This window comes from Capricornis sumatraensis, chromosome 4 (genome assembly GCF_032405125.1).
Source record: "Capricornis sumatraensis isolate serow.1 chromosome 4, serow.2, whole genome shotgun sequence".
Lineage (NCBI taxonomy): Eukaryota > Metazoa > Chordata > Mammalia > Artiodactyla > Bovidae > Capricornis > Capricornis sumatraensis.
The window spans coordinates 144,231,236-144,248,972 of record NC_091072.1 but is presented as its reverse complement, the minus strand read 5'-3'; the positions used below and the strand labels follow the sequence as shown (position 1 = coordinate 144,248,972).

The window sequence follows — 17,737 nt, the reverse complement described above, 5'->3', positions numbered from 1 at the left end:
TTATTTGGGGGGTATGATGGTGGTTTTTGGTTACACAACGTCTATGGCTACTGAGCAGTATCCTGAGACTTGAGTCTCCAATAAGACTGTTTTGGGGGCATTTATTACTGGTTTGTTAATGGAGTTTTTGATAGTCTATTATGTATTGAAGGATGAGGAGGTGGAGATTGTATTTAAATTTAATGGTTTAGGGGATTGGGTTATTTATGACACAGGGGATTCTGGGTTTTTTAGTCAAGAAGCCATAGGAATTGCTGCTTTATACAGCTATGGTACTTGATTGGTTATTGTGACTGGTTGATCTTTGTTAATTGGTGTTGTAGTTATTATGGAGATTACTCGTGGAAATTAAATAAGATTGTGCTGATGAGGATTATGACTAGGAAAGAGAGGAAATACAATTTGATTGGGCCCTTTTGGCTTGTAATTATGGTGGATATTTTTATTTGGGTTAGTGAAGTAGTCTTTGGTAAAATATTTTCTAGTCAGATTAGATCTAGAAGGGAAGATGCTGATTTTTGGCTTATTGTTAAATTTATGTAAGGAGTTAGGCAGTGCATGATTGTGGGGTAGTATCCTAACAGGTTGGAGAATTTGAAAATATTTGATGGATAACTAAATTTTAGGTTGCAGGTTATGTTGCTGATTTCTGGTGCTAGGATAAAACCTAAGATTGTAACTGCTAGGGCTGCTATTTTTAGTAGTAGGGTATGGTGATTTGGGGAATTGCTGTTGGAGCAATATTGCTGGAGATTATAAATCCTGCAAAAAGGCTTCCAATTAGCAGGCGTTTGATTGAGTTAATTAGGAAGGGGTTGTTTTCATTGATAATAATGAGGGTTGGGAATCGGGGTTGTCCTAGGAGTGCAAAGAAAATAATACGAGTACTGTAGATGGCTGTAAAAGAGGTGGCGATTAGTGTTATTAAAAGGGCTCAGGCATTGGTATATGACGTGTTGGCGGATTCAATGATTAGATCTTTAGAGTAGAATCTGGTGAGGAAGGGTATTCCTGTTAGTGGGAGACTGCCAATAACGAGGGCTGTTGTGGTAAATGGTATTGCTTTGAATAGGCCTCCTATTTTTCGAATGTCTTGTTCATCATTTAGGCTGTGAATAATAGAACCAGAGCATATAAATAGCATGGCTTTGAAGAAGGCGTGGGTGCAAATGTGGAGAAACACCAAGTAGGGCTGGTTGATGCCAATTGTTACTATTATAAGGCCTAGTTGGCTGGATGTGGAGAAGGCAACAATCTTTTTAATGTCATTCTGGGTGAGGGTGCGTATTGTTGTGAATAGTGTGGTGATAGCTCCTAGGCATAATATAATGGATTGGGCAAATTTATTGTTTTCTGTTAATGGGTGGAAATAGATTAGTAGAAAAATACCCACTACTACTATTGTGCTTGAGTGAAGTAATGCTGAGACAGGAGTTGGGCCTTCTATTGCAGAAGGTAGTCATGGGTGTAGGCCGAATTGTGCGGATTTTCCGGTTGTGGCTAGTACCAGGCCTATGAGGGGTAGATTTAAGTTGTCTGGTTTTAATATGAAGATTTGTTGAAGGCCTCAGGTGTTAAGGTTGGCTAGGAATCATGCTATTGCTAGGATAAATCCAATATCGCCAATGTGGTTATACAGAATTTCTTGTAAGGCTGCTGTGTTTGCATCTGCTCGCCCATACCATCATCCATAAGTAAAAATGACATAATTCCAACTCCTTCTCAGCTGATAGATAGTTGAAAGAGGTTATTTGCAGTGACAAGAATGAGTATTGTGATGAGAAATAGAAGTAGATATTTGAAAAATTGGTTGATGTTGGGGTCTAAGTGTATATATCATATTGAGAACTCTATGATGGATCATGTGATGAATAGCGCTACTGGAATGAATATTATTGAGAAGTAGTCTATTTTGAAACTAAGTGATAATTTAAGGGTTTGGATGGTCAGTCAGTGTCAGTTTGAAATGACTATTTCTTGTCCTGTGTGAATAAATATTATTGTGGGAATTATGCTGGTAATAAAAGCACGAGATGGTTGTTTTTACGTAGAGTGGGTAATTAGAAGTTTTGTAGGTGTTGGAGCTTGTTATTATGATGGGTACGGTTAGTAGAAGTAGGGTTGTTAATGTGAAGGAAGAGAATATGTTTATTACTTTTATTTGGAGTTGCACCAATTTTTTGATTCCTAAGACCAATGGATAACTACCATCCTTTAAAAGTTTGAAAAAGCCATGTTGTTAGACATAGGGGCATAAAATTAGCAGTTCTTGCATACTTTTTTGGTAAATAAGAAGATAATGGGCTTCTGTTGTTAGATTCACAATCTAATTTTTTTTTAAAACTATACTTACAGTACAGGGGTCCTAGAATAATTTTTGGGTTCAGGGATAGAAGTAGTAGTGGTAGAATGTGTGATGATATGAGTGCATTTTCTCGTGTAAAGGAAGGTGAAATGTTATTGACATGGTGAGTGTATTTACCCCGTTGTGTTGTGATTAGCATATAAAGGGAGTATAGGGCGGTAATTACCATGTTAAGTCCTATTAAAATAATTGTAATATTAGATCATGAGAAGGTTGATATTACTACAAATAGTTCTCCAATTAGGTTAATTGTTGGGAGTAGAGCCAGGTTAGTTAGGCTCGCTAGGAGTCATCAGGTAGCTATTAGTGGGAGAAATGTTTGTAGGCCGCGGGCTAAAATTATTGTTTGGCTGTGGATTCGTTTGTAGTTGGAGTTTTCTAGGCAGAAAAGTATGGAGGATGTAAGGCCATGGGCAATTATCAGGGTGGTGGCTCCTATGTAGCTTCAAGGTGTTTGGATGAGAATAGCTACAATAACAAGTGCTATGTGGCTGACAGAAGAGTATGTGATGAGCGACTTCAGGTCCATTTGGCGAAGGCAAATTGAGCTAGTCATGATTATGCCTCATAAGGATAGCATGATGAATGGATATGCTATAAAGTCGGTTACTGGATTTAGGAGTAGTGTGACTCGTAGTATGCCGTATCCTCCTAGTTTTAGTAGGACTGCTGCAAGGACTATGGAGCCTGCAATGGGGCTTCTACATGGGCTTTGGGTAGTCAAAGGTGGAGGTCGTATAGTGGTATTTTTACTATGAAAGCTATTATGCATGCTAGTCATATGAAAACATTGGATCAGGAGTTGGGTATTGGTTGCACTCAGTATTGGAGGATTAGGAAGTGTAAGGATTCTACTGTATTTTGAATATAAATTAGTGCAACTAGTAGGGGTAGGGATCCTGCCAGTGTATAAAATAGGAAATAAAGGCCAGCATTTAGGCGTTCTGTTTGGTTTCCTCATCGTGTAATAATAATGAGTGTTGGGACTAGTGTTGCTTTGAATAGGATATAAAAAAAGATTAGTTCTGCAGCAGTCAATGTTATGATTAGAAATAGTTGTAATAGGGTTAAAATAGTGATAAATAGTTTTTTTTTCGGATTAAGCTTTCTATTGACAAGTGATGTTGACTGGCCATTAATATCAAGGGAAGAAGTCATATGGTTAGGATTAGCAGTGGTGTGGATAAAGAGTCAGAGAAGAAGATTAATGAAAAGTTAAGGCTGTTATCACTGAACTGATTTATAAGGTGCAGACTTGTGAGGCTAATTAGTAGGCTATGTAGTGTGGAATTAACTCAGATTATATTATTTTTTGATAGTCAGGTTAGGGGTATAAGTATTACTGTGAGGACAATATATTTTAGCATTGTAGTAGGTTAAGGTTTTGTCAGTACCATATGTGTTTGATACCATTACTAGTAGAGATAGCCTAGTGCTGCTTCACAGGCTGCGAAAACTAGTAAGATGATGGGTATCATGCTGGCTAAGGTAAAATGTGAGTTTAGGATTATTAGGGTGGCTATAATGAATAGGGACAATATCATTCCTTCTAGGCATAAAAGGGATGATATTAGGTGGGATTGATATATTAGTAGTCCTGCAAGAGATACTGTAAATGCTATTATAATATTTATATATACAAGGGACATTTGGTAATTATGGGCTTAATCATAATCTAATGAGTCGAAATCATTTATTTTGCTTTAAACTAAATACCATATTCGGTTCATTCTAGTCGTTTTTGGGTTCATTCGTAGGCTAGGCTTACAGCTAGTAGGAAAATTAGGAAAAGGGCTATGGTGAGCATTGTGTTTAGGTTAGTTGTTTGTGAGGCTCATGGTAGTGGCAGGAGTAGTGCAATTTCTAGGTCAAATAGGAGGAATGTGATGGCTACCAGAAAAAAATTTTATGGAGAAAGGGAGGCGGGTTGATCCTATGGGGTCAAATCCGCACTCATATGGGCTTGTTTTTTCTGAATATACGTTCAGTTGAGGGAGTCAGAATGTGATAGTGACAAGTAGTGTAGCTAGTGTGAGATTGGTTAGGAGAGCTATTATTAGGTTTATTGTTCTTTTTCAGATTAGACCAAAACTAACTAACTGACTGATTGGAAGTCAGTCGTACTGATTGATACTAACAGGACATGAGCCTCATCAATAGATAGAAACATAAAGGAAGTCATACTACGTCTATGAAATGTCAGTATCAGGCAGCAGCTTCAAAACCAAAGTGGTGACTAGAGGTAAAATGGAATTTTAGTTGGCAGAAAAAGCAGACGATTAAGAAAGTGGATCTGATGATGACATGGAGGCCATGGAATCCTGTGGCTACGAAGAATGTTAAACCATAAACTCCGTCTGAGATGGTAAAGGGTACTTCATAATACTCTGAGGCTTGTAGTAATGTAAAATACACACCTAGGGCGATGGTGATAAACAGGGCTTGTAGTATGTGGTTACAATTTCCTTCTATAAGACTATGGTGGGCTCAGGTAATAGAGACTCCTGAGGCCAGAAGAACGGAGGTGTTGAGTAGTGGGACTTCTAGGGGATTAAGTGGGTGAATGCCTGCTGGGGGTCAGCAGCCGCCTAGTTCGGGTGTAGGGGCAAGACTTGAGTGATAGAATCCTCAGAAAAATCCAGTAAAGAATAAGACTTCGGAAATAATGAAGAGAATTATTCTGTAGCAAAGACCTTTTTGAACAGTTGGAGTATGATGTCCTTGAAAGGTACTCTCTCGGATAACATCTCGTCATCATTGATATATTGTGAGTATGTTAGTTGTTAGGCCGAACATTAGTAAGGTTGTTGAGTTGAAGTGGAATCATATAATTAGGCCGGATGTTATTAAGAGGGTGGATAGTGCTCCTGTGAGGGGTCAGGGGCTTGGGTTTACTATGTGGTAAGCACGGGTTTGGTGTGTCATTATGTATTGTCATGCAGGTATAGGCTAACTAGGAGGGTAAACACATAGGCTTGAATTATAGCTACTGTGAATTCGAGAATCGTTAGTAGGACTGAAATAATAACTGTAATAAGAGCTGTGCAGCCTCTGTGAACAGAGCAAGCTCCTTGTCTCGGGGCTTTATTGGCTTTCTGTGTAAACCAAGGAATATCAGCTTTTTTTCTCTCCTCTATTTTCTTATCTACAACATCTTTTCTTTATTTCTCTCTAAATCATTCACCAACGCCGTTTCTCCTGAGGGTTCCCCTGGATCCTGCGGGGGCTGGACCGTGGCAGTTTTGTGAATTTTGAGTTTTAGGCCAGCTTTTTCACTTTCCTCTTTCAGCTTCATCAAATAGCTCTTTAGTTCCTCTTTGCTTTCTGCCATTAAGGTGGTATCATGTGCATATCTGAGGTTGTTGATATGTCTCCTGGCAGTCTTGACTGTAGCTTGTGTTTCATCCAGTCTGGCATTTTGCCTGATGTACTCAAGTTAAATAAGCTAAGGTGACAATATACAGCCTTGGCATACTCCTTCCCCAATTTTGAACCAGTCCATTGAAGATTTAACTGGTAGTAAAATATTAGTTTTTCTCAAAGTGATCTATAGGTTTTATGAATTTTTTTTCAAAATCCAGCAGGATTTTCATAGACATAGACTATGGACAAACTTACTTCTGAATTCAAATGGAAAGATAATAGGCCCTAGGATAACAAAACAACCTTGAAAAATAAGAGAGAATTGGGAGGAATTATTTTATATGATGTTGAGGCTTACTATATATTTAAGGTCATTATACAATATTGGCAAAGTGCTGAACACATAGATTAATACAACAGAATAGAGAACCAATAAATAGACCCTTGCAAATATGACCAATTAAATTTTCACAAGTGTACCAAAGAAATTCAGAAACTAAATAATTTGGAGGACTTGGGCATCCACTGGCCAAAAATTTAAAAAATGAACTTTGATCTAAACCTTACATTTGAAACCAGTATTAGCCCCCCAAAGGGATGCTAGGCTTAAATCTAAAATAGAAAATTAGAAAACCTTTAGAAAAAAATATAGGATAAAATCTTTTGGATATAGAGCTAGGCAATAAATTCTTGGACTTCCTTGGTGGGTTAGATGGTAAAGATTCTGCCTGCAATGCAGGAGACCTGGACTCGATCCCTGGGTCAGGAAGATCCCCTGGAGAAGGGAATGACTACCCACTCCAGTATTCTTGCCTGGAGAATTCCATGGACAGAGGAGCCTGGCTGGCTACAGTCCATGGGGGTTGCAACAGTCAGACATGACTGAGCGACTAACAATCTCACTTCAATAAATTCTTAGACCTGACACCAAAAACATGATTTATAAAAGAAAACATTAATAAACTAGACTTCATCAAAACTACTGTTTTTTGTTTTTTGTGTTTTTTTTTTTTTTTTGCCTAATACCCTGAGGAGAGAATGAAAAGACAAGTTAGAAACTGGGAAAAAAATTTGCACAAAGAACCAGTATGTGACAAAGAACTAGTAACTAGAATATAGAAAGAACTCTCAAAACTCAGTAATAAAAAATCCAACTAGAAAATAGATAACTTTTTTAAAAAAGATTTTTTATTTTTTTTAGGTAAGTGTCAGGTTTACAATGAAATTGAGAGAAAGGGATAGTTATTGCATATACGCCCTAAAAAAAAACACATACATAGCCTCCCTCATTATGAATAATACCCACTAGAATGGTACATTTTTCATGAAGGATGAACCTACATTAACACATTACAATCACACAAACTCCACAGTTTACTTTTGGGTTCATTCTTGGTGTTGTGCATTCTATGGGTTTTGGCAAAATATATCAATGTACCAATATAGGCACAATAACATTTCCACTGTGGTAAAAATCCTTTTGGTTTTTGTCAGTTTAATATCCTTCCATTCCACAACCCCGTAATCATGAGTTTTTTAAATTTGTCTCCTGGAGTCAAACAGCATTTTCAGATTGATTTCTTTCATTTAGTAATATTCATTTCAGTATTCTTCAGTATACTTCCAGAACCCCATTAACAGTATGAAAAGGCAAAAAGATATGACACTGAAAGATGAATTCCCTAGGTCAGTAGGTGCCCAATATGCTACTGGAGATCAGTGGAGAAATAACTCCAGAAAGAATGAAGGGATGGAGCCAAAGCAGAAACAACACCCAGTTGTGGATCTGACTGGTGAAAGAAGCAAGGTCCGATGATGTAAAGAGCAATATTGCATAGGAACCTGGATGTTAGGTCCATGAATCAAGGCGAATTGGAAGTGTCAAACAGGAGATGGCAAGAGTGAACATCAATATTCTAGTGATCAGTGAACCAAAAAGGACTGAAATGGGTGAATTTAACTCAGATGACCATTATATCTATTACTGTGGGTGGGAATCCCTTAGAAATGGAGTAGCCATAGTAGTCAACAAAAGAGTTCAAAATGCAGTACTTGGATGCAATCTCAAAAACGACAAAATGATCTCTGTTCCTTTCCAAGGTAAACCATTCAATATCACAGTAATTCAAGTCTATGCCCTGACCAGTAATGCTGAAGAAGCTGAAGTTGAATGGTTCTATGAAGACCTACAAGACCATTTAGAACTAACACCCAAAAAAAGATGTCCTTTTCACTATAGGGGACTGGAATACAAAAGCAGGAAGTGAAGAAACACCTGGAGTAACAAGACAAATTTGGCCTTGGAGTACAGAATGAAGCAAGGCAAAGGCAAATAGAGTTTGGTCAAAAGAACACACTGGTCATAGAAAACACCCTCTTCCAACAACACAAGAGAAGACTCTACACATGGACATCACCAGATGGCCAACAGTGAAATCAAATTGATTATATTCTTTGCAGCCAAAGATGGAGAAGCTCTATACAGTCAGCAAAAACAAGACCAGGAGCTGACTGTGGCTCAGACCATAAACTCCTTATTGCCAAATTCAGTCTGAAATTGAAGAAAGTGGGGAAAATCATTAGACTGTTCAGGTATGACCTAAATCAAATCCCTTATGATTATACAGTAGAAGTGAGAAATAGACTTAAGGGACTAGATCTGATAGACAGAGTGCCTGATAAACTGTGGACAGAGGTTCATGACATTGTACAGGAGACAGGGATCAAGACCATCCCCAAAAAAAGAAATGAAAAAAGGCACAATGGCTGGTTGAGGAGGCATTACAAATAGCTGTGGAAAGAAGAGAAGCAGAAAACAAAGGAGAAAAGGAAAGATATAAGCATCTGGGTGTAGAGTTCCGAAGAATAGCAAGGAGAGATAAGAAAGCCTTCCTCAGCGATCAGTGCAAAGAAATAGAGGAAAACAACAGAATGGGAAAGACTAGAGATCTCTTCAAGAAAATTAGAGATATGAAGGGAACACTTTATGCAAAGATGGGCTCAATAAAGGATGGAAATTGTATGAACCTAATAGAAGCAGAAGATATTAAGAAGATGTGGCAAGAATACACAGAAGAACTGTACAAAAAAAAAGATCTTCACTACCCAGATAATCATGATGGTTAGATCACTCACCTAGAACCAGACATCGTGGAATGTGAAGTCAAGTGGGCCTTAGGAAGCATCACTATGAACAAAGCTAGTGGAGGTGATGTAATTCCAGTTGAGCTCTTTCAGATCCTAAAAGATGATGCTGTGAAAGTACTGTGCTCAATATGTCAGCAAATTTGGAAAACTCAGCAGTGGCCACAGGACTGGAAAAGGTCAGTTTTCATTCCAATTCCAAAGAAAGGCAATGCCAAAGAATGGTCAAACTACGTCACAGTTGCACTCATCTCATACACTAGTAAAGTAATGTCAAAATTCTCCAAGCCAGGCTTCAGCAATACGTGAACTGTGAACCTCCAGATGTTCAAGCTGGTTTTAGAAAAGGCAGAGGAAGCAGAAATCAAATTGCCAATATCCTTTGGATCATCGAAAAAGCAAGATAGTTTCAGAAAAACATCTACTTCTGCTTTCTTGACTATGCCAAATGTGGATCACAAACTGTGGAAAATTCTTCAAGAGATGGGAATACCCGACCACCTGACCTGCCTCTTGAGAAAACTGTATGCAGGTCAGAAAGCAATAGTTAGAACTGGACATGGAACAACAGACTGGTTCCAAATAGGAAAAGGAGTACATCAAAGGTATATATTGTCACCCTGCTTATTTACGTTATATGCAGTGTACATCATGAGAAACACTGGGCTGGAAGAAGCACAATTTAGAATCAAGATTGCTCTGAAAAATATCAATAACCTCGGATAGGCAGATGACACCATCCTTATTGCAGAAAGTGAAGAACTAAAGAGCCTCTTGATGAAAGTGAAGGAGCAGAGTGAAAAACTTGGCTTAAAACTCAACATTCAGAAAACTAAGATCATGGCATCCAGTCCCATCACTTCATGGCAAATAGATGGGGAAACAGTGGAAACAGTGTCAGACTTTATTTTGGGGGGCTCCAAAATCACTGCAGATGGTGATTGCAGCCATGAAATTAAAAGATGCTTACTCCTTGGAAGAAAAGTTATGACCAACCTAGATAGCATATTCAAAAGCAGGGACATTACTTTGCCAACTAAGATCTGTCTAGTCAAGGCTATGGTTTTTCCTGTGGTCATGTATGGATGTGAGAGTTGTACCGTAAAGAAGGCTGAGCGCTGAAGAATTAATGCTTTTGAACTGTGGTGTTGGAAAAGATTCTTGAGAGTCCCTTGGCCTGCAAGGAGATCCAACCAGTCCATTCTGAAGGAGATCAGCCCTGGGATTTCTTTGGAAGAAATGATGCTACAGCTGAAACTCCAGTACGTTGGCCACCTCATGCGAAGAGTTGACTCATTGGAAAAGACTCTGATGCTGGGAGGGATTGGGGGCAGGAGGAAAAGGGGACGACAGAGGATGAGATGGCTGGATGACATCACTGACTCGATGGACGTGAGTCTGAGTGAACTCTGGAAGTTGGTGATGGACAGGGAGGCCTGTCGTGCTGCGATTCATGGGGTCACAAGGAGCTGGACACGACTGAGAGACTGAACTGAACGGAAGATACAAGAATCTGGACTCATTGAAATTATTCCTTTGATAGCCATTTAAACTGTGTAGGACCAGTGTCCTAATTTTCTCCTTGAATTTCTATCAGAAAGCACTGCTTTGGACAACTGTTGTGACTGATAGAGTTATGGCCACTGCATCCTTTGTTTACTGAAATGACAGGTGTCATTCTTTGTCTACTCTAACCAGGATGTTCCTGTTAGTTGGGAAAATCTGAAGGTTTTGAAGTTACCTCCAGGAACTGGGACAAAGGCCAGACCATGGGCAAGAGACATGAGCAGACATTTCCCAGAAGAGGCATAGTAAACATTTTCCAGAAACGACATGAACAGACATTTCCCAGAAGAGAATATCCAGAGAGCAACAACCAAGAATAGATGCTTATGGCCATTAATCACTATAGAAGTAAAAATTGAAACCATATGATAAATAGGTAAAACTTGCCAGAATTTAAAAAAAAAAAAAAGAAAGAAAGAAAAGACAATGTGAAATTCTGATAAGGATGCAGAGAAACTGCATTGCTGATGGGAGTATAAAATATTACAGATACTCAGGGAAATAGTTTGACAATTTTTTTTTTAATTGTGATAAGAATACTTAACAGGAGACCTCCTCTCTTAACAAATTTTTAAATACATAACATAGCATTTTAATCTATAGGTACAATGTTATACAGCAGATATCTAAAATTTATTCATCTTGCATAACTGAAATTTTATGCATGTTTATTAGCAACTCCAGTTTTTCCTTCCCTCCAGTTTCTGGCAACCACCATTCTATCCTTGGAATCTATGAGTCTGATTATTGTAGATACCTCAGGTAACTGGAATCATGCAGTTTGTCCTTCTATGATTGGCTTATAGAACTCCTGGGGATTCTCCAGGCAAGACTACTGGAGTGGGTTGCTATTTCTTACTCCAGGGGTTCTTTCTGATCCAGGGATCGAACTCATGTCTCTTGGGTCTCCTGCATGGTAGGCAAATTCTTTACCACTGTACCTCCTGGGAAGACCTCTGGCTTTCTTTAATTAACAACAATCTGGGATATCTGGTTCTCTTTAATTAACAACAATTGTTTGACGTTCAGATTACCTGCCCTTTGTTGTAAAACTTCCATTTAACCAGGCTCCTTACTCGCCTCAGAGCAGTTCTCTCAGGGCCACTTGAGAGGTTGCCTCCAAGACTTGAAGTCCTAAAAATTCCCACCAAATAAAACATAACTCTCAACTTTCAGGTTGTGAATATTTCTCTAAGGTGACAGCAGGAGGCTCCTTCCTTGTCTTTTTAGCAAGCCTTATTATAACTAAATTTAATTGGGTACCCCTTACTTCCCTGGTGGCTTAGACAGTAAAGTGTCTGCCTACAAAGCGGGAGACCCAGGTTCAATCCCTGGGTTGGGAAGATCTCCTGGAGAAGGAAATGGCAACCCACTTCAGTATTCTTGCCTGGAGAATCCCATGGACGGAGGAGCCTAGTAGGCTACAGTCCATGGGGTTGCAAAGAGTCAGGCATGACTGAACGACCTCACTTTCACTTTCACTGTTTTACTCATTTCTGACCTAAGCCCGACTTTCAAATCTTTTAATCACACAACAGCTTGCCTAGCTTGTCGGTTCTTCCCATAGATCAAAGAAGTAGATATGAAGAATAAGATGACCAGGTCTCTTCTGTAGCTTCCCATTATATGACCTCCCAAACAAACCATGTGACTAACCTGTGATCAAGGTAAAGGAGCAGGTCTAGAGGAAGATCAGGAAGAGACAGGCCTGTACTCAGTGGAGGATGGTGATGACTCTGATCCACGTCCTCAGTGATTGACTGAGGGTACTTCCCCCTTTTTCTTTAAGACTTTCATGGCTAGCAGCATCTTTGGAGGTGGTTCTAAGGGGACTAAGCCCACAGACTTCCCAGATTGTGGGCATTCTGATTAAAGACACCTTGTGCCTGTACCAATGTCCATGAGTTTGATTTTTGTAAGCAATGAGCAGTCACCCTCAATGCAGTTGGTAACTTGCTGAGAGCTCTTTCCTGCCATAAGATGCTTACAAAAAACAAAACAAAACAAAACACTATATATATATATATCCCTTTCAAAATTTCAAGCTCATATGTAGAGCTAATGGTAAAGAACCTGCCTGCCAATGCAGGAGATATAAGAGACATGGGTTCAGTCCCTGGGTTGGGAAGATCCCCTGGAGGAGGGCATGGAAACCCACTCCAGAATTCTTGCCTGGAAAATCCCATGGACAGAGGAGCCTGGTGGGCTACAGTGCATTGGGTCACAAAGAGACATGGCTGAAGCCACTTAGCACATATGATCATATAGTCAGAACCTGCTACCTAATTTGCAAGTGCAAAATAAAAAGATTGGAGTTCTTTGTTTAAAAAATCATTAATAATTTCAAGATATTGATGGCAGGGCATTAAGCCAAGTATGAAACCCTTTTTAGCACAGAGAACTGTGCTCCTGAATGGTCTGTATGTCCACATAGCTGATGGTGCATACAGAATTATTTTTATGTCCAGTTCCAGTTCACCATTTTCTGTGAAATTTTAGTATTCTTGCTTCTTGAAGAGTGCACTTTTCTCTGCTACCTAACAAGAGTTGTTTGGCTTAGCAAGAGGCAGGAAATAAATGGACTTAGGGTTGTCATTTATAACTAGCCTTCTTTTTTAAAAAAATAAATTAATTACTAATTAATTTACAATTACAACTAATTTACAATTACTAATTACTTCACAATATTGTAGTGGTTTTTGCCATACATTGACATGAATCAGCCACGGGTGTACAGGTGTTCCCCATTCTGAACCTCCCTCCCACCTCCCTCCTCATCCCATCCCTCAGGGTCATCCCAATGCACCAGCCCTGAGCACCCTGTCTCATGCATCAAACCTGTACTGGCTATCTGTTTCACATATGATAATATACATGTTTCAATGCTGTTCTCTCAAATCATCCCACCCTCACCTTCTCCCACAGAGTCCAAAACAATGTTCTATACATCTGTGTCTCTTTTGCTGTCTCACATATAGGGTCATCATTACCATCTTTCTAAATTCCATATATATGTGTTAGTATACTGTTCACTCTGTATAATAGGTTCCAGTTTCATCCACCTCATTAGAACTGATTCAAATGTATTCTTTTCAATGGCTGAGTAATACTCCATTGCATATATGTACCACAGCTTTCTTATCCATTCGTCTGCTGATGGACATCGAGGTCGCTTCCATGTCCTGGCTATTATAAACAGTGCTGCGATAAACATTGGGGTACACATGTCTCTTTCAATTCTGGTTTCCTTGGTGTGTATGCCCAGCAGTGGGATTGCTGGGTCATAAGGCAGTTCTATTTCCAGATTTTTCAGGAATCTCCACACTGTTCTCCATAGTGACTGTACTAGTTTGCCTTCCCATCAACAGTGTAAGAGGGTTCCCTTTTCTCCACACCCTCATCAGCATTTATTGTTTGTAGACTTTTGGATACTAGCCATTCTGACCGGTGTGAGATATTACCTCATTGTGGTTTTGATTTGCATTTATCTGATAATGAGTGATATTGAGCATCTTTTCATGTGTTTGTTAGCCATCTGTATGTCTTCTTTGGAGAAAAGTCTGTTTAGTTTTTCGGCCCATTTTTTTGATTGGGTCATTTATTTTTCTGGAATTGAGCTACAGGAGCTGCTTGTATATTTTTGAGATTAAGTCTTTGTCAGTTACTTCATTTGCTATTATTTTCTCCCATTCTGAAGGCTGCCTTTTCACCTTGCTCATAGTTTCCTTCATTGTGCAAAAGCTTTTAAGTTTAATTAGGTCTCATTTGTTTATTTTCGCTTTTATTTCCATTACTTTGGGAGGTGGAGCCTGCTGTGATTTATGTCAGAGAATGTTTTGCCTATGTTTTCCTCTAGGAGTTTTACAGTTTCTGGCCTTACATTTAGATCTTTAATCCATTTTGAGTTTACTTTAGTGTATGGTGTATAACTAGCCTTCTATTCCAACTTGCTGAGACAAGAAACAAGTTGTCTCCAGACTACATATTTATGATCAACTTTCTGTCTGCATTTTGAGATAATAATAGCCACAGGAAAAGGCTGAATAGCTGGGCTTTGTTTCTCATGTTCACCTTAAGATAACAATTATGGCAGTGATAAAGAAGGGCTAAACCTTGTTTGAGTAAAAGATCAAGAGATCACATATTTCCCATTCTTGAAGAAAGAAAAACCTCCCCATCTACACATGTGCAGAAAGGCTCCTTGCGGTTCCAAAAGGAGAGAGCACCACCAGAAAATATGTGATGCTAAGCCCCTCCCCTCCCCAGGCCTCTGGGTGAGAATCCATCTTGGAAAAAAAGTTGTGCATTCATGTTGGGGACAGGCCTTGGGTATGGCAGCTGTGCAAAAAGAAGCAAGATAATTAACCAAAGAGAATCAAAGACCCAGTAGAATTGCCCTGTATAAATCATTTAACCACCTCTTTACTGAACTCCTCCTCATGAAGGGGGAATGTCCACACCCTCTCTCTTTGGGTGCATATCTCTGCCTTGTTTCTCCCTTAAACTGTTTTTCTGAGGGGTTTCCACTTGTGCTGTGTCTCTAATTAAACTTTGTACCTGGTTTTACAGTTTTTGCCTCCTTGAGAAACGCATTTTTCATTGAGGGTAAGTGGAATTTTGCTTCTGTCTTCTAACCCGTAGTGGACTATCAGCCAGGATTCCAGGTTTCCATCCAAGCTGTGCTATGTACTAAGTCGCTTCAGTTGTTTCCTATTCTTGCAACCCTATGTAATGTAGCCTGCCAAGCTCCTCTGTCTATGGGATTCTCCAGGCAAGAATACTGGAGTGGGTTGCCTTTCCCTCCTCCAAGGAATCTTCCGGACCTCAGGGATCAAACCTGTGTCTCTTATGTCTTCTGCATTGGCAGGTAGGGCTACCTAGGTTCAATTACTGAGCAGGGACGTAAGATCTCGCTTGTTTCAAGCCATCAGTTACTGCTGTCTCTCTGAGATCAAGTGGCCTTTGCTCATTTCTCTAAAATTCTTTGCATGATGCACTAGGGTGAAATACACCATTTCTCCTACTCTTGAAGAAACACTGCTGCTGCTGCTGCTAGTGTTCAGAATATTTAAACACAGGCACTTGTCAATCAGAAAAGTCTCTAGTCTGTGTTCTACCCTGAGGGTTATAGCTTTATCTGAGCCCTGAAGAAAAAAGGTTGTAGGTATTCCCCAGACCAAACTTCACTGGGATTTTAGATAATAAAGTTCATAATATTTCCTTAAGCAGGCATGAATAATTGTAACTGAGCAGGACCCTATGGTGGCACAGTGAGAAAGAATACACTTGCCAAAGCAGGAGACACAAGAGACCTGGGTTCGATCCCTGGGTTGGGATGATCCCCTGGAAAACAGGAAATGGCAACCCCCTCCAGAATTCTTTCTGGAAAATTCTTTGGACAAGGGAGCCTGGCAGGCTATAGTCCATGGGGTTGCAAAGAGTTGGACATGACTGAGTGTGCACACACACACAGGACCCTATGGTATCTTCCTGGGACAGACCCTCCCCTCATGTCCTCTGCCCACATCTCCTTTGCAGAAAAGGTGTAGTCTCCAAGCCTCCCCGAGTCACAAAAGCCTGGCTCAAGAATAAATAATTGAATAGATGGAAACATTTGGTGATAAAACAGCTGTTGGGTGGAAGGAACGGATAACAATTTAAAACAGTTCAGTTCAGTCGCTGAGTGGTGTCCAACTCTTTGCGACCCCATGAATCACAGCACGCCAGGCCTCCCTGTCCATCACCAACTCCCAGAGTTCACTCAGACTCACATCCATTGAGTCAGTGATGCCATCCAGCCATCTCATCCTCTGCCGTCCCCTTCTCCTCCTGCCCCCAATCCCTCCCAGCATCAGAGTCTTTTCCAATGAATCAGCTCTTCGCATGAGGTGTCCAAAGTACTGAAGTTTCAGCTTTATCATCATTCCTTCCAAAGAAATCCCAGGGCTGCCGCCCCTGGCCTCAGGAGTGGGGTGGCTCCTCAGGGCCACCGCCCCTGGCCTCGCGCGCAAGGTGGCTTCTATCGGCGGCCCCTGGCCTCGAACGCGGGGTAGCTCCTTTTGGCTGCCGCCCCTGACCTCGGATGCGGGGTGTCTCCTCTCAGCCGCCACTGACCTCGGACGCGGGGTAGCTGCTCTCGGCTGCCGCCCCTGGCCCCAGACACGAGGTAGCTCCTCTCCGCCGCTGCCCCTGGCCTCCGACACGGGGTAGCTCCTCTCAGCCGCCGACCCTGACCTGGGACACGGGGTAGCTCCTCCCCGCCGCCACTGACTTCGGACGCGGGGTAGCTCCTCCCAGCCACCTCTGACCTCGGATGTGGGGTAGCTCCTCTTGGCCGCCGCCCCTGACCTCGGACTTGGGCAGCTCCTCTCGGCTGTTCCTGCGCGCAGCCTGGCACGGCCGCTGCCCCTGACCTCGGACCTGGGGTAACTCCTCTCGGCCGGGCCTAGCGCGCCGGGTCGCGGCCGCCCGCGCGTAGCGCGCCGGGTCGCGGCCGCCCGCGCGTAGCGCGCCGGGTCGCGGCCGCCCGCGCGTAGCGCGCCGGGTCGCGGCCGCCCGCGCGTAGCGCGCCGGGTCGCGGCCGCCCGCGCGTAGCGCGCCGGGTCGCGGCCGCCCGCGCGTAGCGCGCCGGGTCGCGGCCGCCCGCGCGTAGCGCGCCGGGTCGCGGCCGCCCGCGCGTAGCGCGCCGGGTCGCGGCCGCCCGCGCCTAGCGCGCCGGGATCAGCCATATGGTGTTCACAGAGTCTTACGTCCTCTGAATTACCTAGGTAGTAACATCTGACCCCATATCCTGATCGGTTTCACAGATGCTTAACTCTCTACCAAATAGAAGAAGTTAACTGCTTGTTGCCCATGAATAGTAGCCCCCAGAGCTACTGGAGCTCTAGGGTTGATAATGTTAACTCCTGTGATGCCACCCTGGTTCCTCACCATCAATCAGAGAATTGAGAGGATCACACATCCTTACTCCCCTCCCTTGTTTGGCCTTTAAAAATGCTTTTCTGAAATGCATCAGAGAATTTGGGTTTTCCGAGCACTAACTGCCCTGGACTATTTGTCTGGTGACCTCAGTAAACTTGGTATTTTCCTTCATCACAACCTGATGTGAGTAAATTGGCTTTATTGCATATGGGTGAGCAGACTCGTGTGGCTTGGTAACATTATTAGTAATTGAATAATAAATGTATTAACAGCTAAAGTTTTTTGGACACCTTTAACAAAATCATAATTTTCTTTCTCAGAACACTCCTGTCACCATACAGATCATGAGAGTGAAAGAACTTAATGTGCTGTGATAAT

At 41.5% G+C, this 17,737-nt stretch overlaps 1 pseudogene; it reads right to left on the bottom strand.

Annotated features, from left to right (window-relative positions):
- Positions 1-335: 335 nt before the first annotated feature.
- Positions 336-17,166, bottom strand: LOC138078765 (NADH-ubiquinone oxidoreductase chain 5-like; annotated as a pseudogene).
- Between the last annotated feature and the right edge of the window lie 571 nt (positions 17,167-17,737).